Raw genomic sequence first — 5,081 nt, forward strand, 5'->3', positions numbered from 1 at the left:
TGGGTGAATGTGGAGATCCAACGCTTCTAACGTGATTGATTGCATCCTGAATTCCTGTTCAATTCTCAAGGTGCTGCTGTTCGATGTAGAGAGAGCCTGTTTCCCACATTGGCTCTTTTTCTTCTCTATATCCGAAGGGGTGATTCTACAGAGCCTGTCAGCAACATCGCTGATATGGCTTCTTATACAACGGCTGGGCTCTGTAAACCCGCCTCTTGTTCCATTTTCAACTTCAGGCTGATGAACACTACCAAAGGACAAAGGAGAATGAGCATCATCTAGGGACCATACTCACAGAGCCTCACACTCACAGTGTGTTTCCTGGATTCCCGAAAGAGGTGCGCTGCAGATAAAATGAGGTGTCTTGTTTCAAACAACAGGAAGATAATGATGGGGACGGGATGGGGGAATGCCTAATGATACTTCTGTGGATTCCCCACTTAGGAACACAAATACATCTTCCCAGACGGAGTTCAGTCTACTCTTTCAGTCATTGCTAGCTGGCCTCACGTAAGTCACCCGGTGTGGGTGGAGCATTATCTCCTGGGAACTGCGCCCAGGGACCTGACATTCCATTTCAGAATGCGTAAGGCATGTTCCCAAGACCAAGGGCTTCCTTAGGGCTGCAATTATGCTTATGTGCCGCAGATCACACATGAATTTGTGGTTTTGACTTGTAAGCCCTAACAGGTTGGTGGTCTCGAATTAAACATGTGGAATTTATGTATATAGTATTTGTCTTTTTGTAACCGAGTTGTAACCTTGCACCTCTGGAGCTAAGGAGGCAGCTATCAGAAGAGTTCTACATACAGCCCCATCTCGTTCTCAGATTTGGATACTGTCTAAGGTACTAAACGCACAGGTGCCAATTAGGAAATGAAAATCCAGTCATTACTCAGAGAATAAATATTTCAACACACCATCTCTCAAGCTGTAATTAAAGGCAGGGAGCTTTGTTATTGGGAGGACAAAAACCAGAGAGGCAGACAACTATTTTTGGAGTTGTTTATCTTCAATGTAATCTACTACTTACAGTTCGTCAGCTGAAATAAAATACCATAAATCAACATGTTTGAGAAATGTCTTACAGAAAGCAGGGAAGAAAGAAGAGACGAGAGCAAAAGAAAGAAGAGACTTTTCTCCTGCACAATGATTAAGGGAGGGGGGATAATTAAAACCCACGGCCTTTGTGTCACATGTTGAGAGGTAGGACAATTTAGTTTGCCCTGATTTCACTTTTCATTTTGTTATGTCTTCTAACAAAAACGGCTATTGTAAGAGTAGACTATACACGAACATGTGTGTGTACTAATGGAATTTATTATACATATCAAAGTTTCTATTACTTCACACATGACAGAATATATGTGTGTTTGTGTACATACATATGTACATACATATACACATAGTCATCCTTAAATATTCATGAGGGATTTGTTGTAGGATCTCTGGGGATACCAGAATACAGCTGTAGATGGCCAAGCCCCTTATGTAAAAGAATGTCATATTTGAATATAACCTATCCATATCTTCTCGTATACTTAAATCATTTCTAGATTAATGTAAATAGCAAATACAATGTAAATGCTATGCAGATGGTTGGTTGTTATGATGTTGTTGTTTTTTGTTTTTGTTTTGTTTTGTTTTGTTTTGTTTTGTTTTGTTTTGTTGGCTTTTCGAGACAGGGTTTCTCTGTGTAGCTGTGGCTGTCCTGGAACTCACTCTGTAGACCAGGCTGGCCTCAAACTCAGAAATCCACCTGTCTCTGCCTCCCAAGTGCTGGGATTAAAGGCGTGCGCCACCACTGCCCGGCTGATGTATTTTTTTAGAGACTGATAACAAGAAAAATGTGGTAGTCATACATGTGGTACAGACCTGCAATGCCAGCCTTTGAGAGGCAGCGGCAGGAGGACCACAGTCAATCTGAAGCTTTCTGGACTACCAGGTGAGATTGCATTTAAAAACAAAAACAGAAAGAAAGAAAAAGATTTTTTTAACAATATTACTTGTGATTTTTTTAAAAAAAGATTTATTTGTTTCACTTATATGAGTACACTGTAGCTGTCTTCAGACACACCAGAAGAGGGCATCTGATCCCATTACAGATGGTTGTGAGCCACCATGTGGTTTCTGGGAATTGGAACTCAGAACCTCTGGAAGAGCAGTCTTTTAACCACTGAGCCATCTCACCAGCCAAAAAGAATGTTTCTAAATAATGCCAAACCAAAGCTTCAGGTTGCAAAAAAGACAAATGAAAAATCTTTTGTTTGTTTGGTTTGGTTTTTGCTTTGTGTTTTGTTACTCTGTGTAGCCCTGGCTATCCTGGAACACACAGAAGTCGGTCTGCTTCTGCCTCTCAAGTGTTGGGATTGAAAGCGTGCACTAGCACGCCAGGCTAGACAATGAAATCTTAAAGAGAATAGTCGGCAGAGCTTCAGTTTGGTTCAGTAGTTAAAAACACTTGCTACTCTACCAGAGACCCACATCAAACAGTTCCCAACTATTTGTAATGCTGGCTCCAAGGCTCTCCTCAATACTTGCATGCATATGTACACACCCACATACAGGTACACACAATTAAAAATAACAGTGCTTGCTTCGGCTTCTGTGCAAGACCTCTGTGCAAGAATGATACACAAACTTGTGAAGTGTTCCATATTTAAAATACTGCTACAACAACAACAACAACAACAACAACAACAATGAAATCCTTTTAAAGAAGAAGACAGTTGACCAAATTCCTAAACATTGAATTCTGTGTGATTTTTTTTCATTGTTATGGGTTTAGGGGAGGACCACATACCGTGTCTATGTAGAGGTCAGAGGACGATTTGTGAGAGTTGGTTCTTGTCTTCTTTTTTTTTTTTTTTTTTTTTTTTTTTTTTGGTTTTTCGAGACAGGGTTTCTCTGTGTAGTCCTGGCTGTCCTGGTACTCACTCTGTAGACCAGGCTGGCCTCGAACTCAGAAATCCACCTACCTCTGCCTCCCAGGTGCTGGGATTAAAGGCATGCGCCACCACTGCCCGGTGGTTCTTGTCTTCTAAGATGTGAGTCCTGGTGATTGAACTCAAGTTGGGTGGCAAGTACCTTTACAAGTGAGCCATCTCACCAGCCCTACATTTTTGATATCTTAAGAAGATAGCTAATCAAATATACTGGGAAAGTGAATTTAAGGTTAATTCTTTCAATGCTTTTTCTGGGTTGCATACATGATTGGCCCTCCATACGGATAGATTCTATGCCTACAGATCATACCAACAGTGGACTGGAAATAGAGGAAAAGCCAGTCTGTGTGGTACATACCTGGAATCCCAGAATTTAGGAGATTGAGGAAGAAAGATTAAGAGTTTTAGGGAGCTGGGGAAAAGGCTCAGTATTAGCTGAACTGTTCGTGCAGAGGACATGAGTTCAGTTCCAGGTAGCTCACGATTGCCAGTAATTCTAGCCTGGGGCCTGGGTGCACCTGACTCCTCTGGCCTCCTGAGCAGCTCACGTGCACTGACCCCACACATAATAGACTCACACATGATTAAAAATAATAAAATCAGGGCTGGAGAGATAGCTTATCCGTTAAGAGCACTGGCTGCTCTTTCAGAGGTCATGAGTTCAATTCCCAGCACCCATATGGTGGCTCACAACTGTAACTCCAGTTCCAGGTGATCCAATGTCCTCTTCTGGCCTCTGTGGGCACTATTCACTGGTGCTTCACAGGCATACATACAGGAAAAACTGTCATATACATATAATTTAGGGGGAAGGATATAAGGAGGGTGTGGGGATATAGTTCAGTTGGAAGAGAGCCTAGCATACATAAAGTTCTAGTTTCAGTGCCTAACACTAATAAAACCAGACACAGTATGCATGCCTGTAATGCCAGTACTCAGGAGCCAGAGATAAAAAATTTAACTTAATTCTCACCTGCACCTTGACTGGACTACAGGTGACCCTGTCCCAGAAAAGGGAAAAAGGACCCTAATATATGTTTAAGGGCTGCATAATGGTTAGCTGGGTGTCCTGATACATGCCTTTAATCCTAGCTCTCTGGAGGCAGAGGAAATCAGATTTTTAAATTTGTGGCCATCCTGATCAACGCAGTGAGTTCCAGGCCAGTCAGAGTTACACAGGCTGGGGTTGGGGGAGATACATAATGAAATACGCAGGAGTGATTTGGAATAATTTATAATGGTATAGCAGCAATACTGCTGTTTGTGTGTCAGTAGCTGGGTGTGATAAAGGCAGGCAAGAATCACAACAAAGAAGAGTGTTGTAATATCTTGTTAAGGGCCTACTGTTGTTGGTCCACTCCTTTCATCCCATCACTCAGGAGGTAGAGGCAGGCAGATCTCTGTGAGTTCAAGCCCAGCCTGGTCTATAAATGGAGTTCCAGGACAGCCAGGGACACACAGAAAATCCCTGCCTCTAAACAAACAGAACAGAACAGAACAGAACAGAACAGAACAGAACAGAACAGAACAGAGCCCCCAAATCTTGTTAAGTGTTAATCCCCAGATGAGCATATACAAAGGTTTAGTGTTCTATTCTGCCTGCTCTTATATATTTAAATTTCTTACATGATAAAAAGTTTTTTAAAACCTCTTAATTATAACAATTGGTGTGTTTGGTTTGTTTGTGCATGTAGAGTGTGAACTGATTGAAGAGAAAGCTTTACTGCTGCAAAGACTCTTCCTTAACCCCACACTGGCATGGAGTCAGCAAAGAGGCTGGTCGCATTGCCCTGCCCAGGTTTTCATTCCTGGGGTCTGCTCAGGGTCTCAATAATCTGTACTTCATTAAAGCTCAAGGACTATTTTATTAAAGTTGAGAGAAAAACAACAGGGCAAGCAAGCATAGGCCTCAGTTGCTGGCCAGAGGAAGGATACAGCGAAGAGGAAGAGAGACGACCATGCCTTCTAGAGTTGGGATCCCAGAATGACAGCAAAGTTAGCAGTGGAGGGGGCAAGCAGTGGTACATCGGAAGGGGAGCATCGGGTTTAGGAGACAGAAAGCCTGGAGGACTTAGGCAGCACCTGATGGAGAAATAGAGAAAGGAATGGAGAGAAGGGGAAGGAAGGAAGGGAGGG

The sequence above is a fragment of the Grammomys surdaster genome, unplaced genomic scaffold, assembly GCF_004785775.1.
Source record: "Grammomys surdaster isolate TR1022 unplaced genomic scaffold, NIH_TR_1.0 126051, whole genome shotgun sequence".
NCBI lineage: Eukaryota > Metazoa > Chordata > Mammalia > Rodentia > Muridae > Grammomys > Grammomys surdaster.